The sequence below is a fragment of the Seriola lalandi genome, unplaced genomic scaffold (assembly GCF_002814215.2).
Source record: "Seriola lalandi dorsalis isolate HSWRI2012SDOR001 ecotype SW California unplaced genomic scaffold, Sedor1 jcf7180002054907, whole genome shotgun sequence".
NCBI lineage: Eukaryota > Metazoa > Chordata > Actinopteri > Carangiformes > Carangidae > Seriola > Seriola lalandi.
Window position 1 is genome coordinate 242925 of NW_019525459.1, and position 320 is coordinate 243244.

General features: G+C 47.8%; 1 protein-coding gene across 1 annotated transcript in view; it reads right to left on the reverse strand.

The window, feature by feature from the left end:
* mgat4b (alpha-1,3-mannosyl-glycoprotein 4-beta-N-acetylglucosaminyltransferase B) overlaps window positions 1–320 on the reverse strand; it is a 78699-nt gene that overhangs the window by 25986 nt on the left and 52393 nt on the right. The gene's annotated exons all lie outside the window — the stretch shown is intronic.

The following is a 320-nucleotide window of genomic DNA, read 5'->3' on the forward strand; positions in this document are numbered from 1 at the left end:
GTGTGTGTATGAGTTGATTAAAATTCACCGTCCCTGATGAATAAACTAATAAATAAATAACTGATTGATAAATAAATGAATGAGGCGATGACCTCATACAATGACCTCATACGATGACATCAGACACCTGTGTTCTGCTTCCTGTCACATGAACACCTGACTCTTCTGCCTCAGTGTGATCACTCCTGATGGCCTCGTCTGTTCTGGCGCTGGAGGCTCCTCACATTAAACACTGAGCAGCTTCCTGACAGACGTTTACATCCTCCACTCGTGTCCCGGGGGGGTTGACACGGAGTAATTACCCCCCCTCCCCCTCCCCC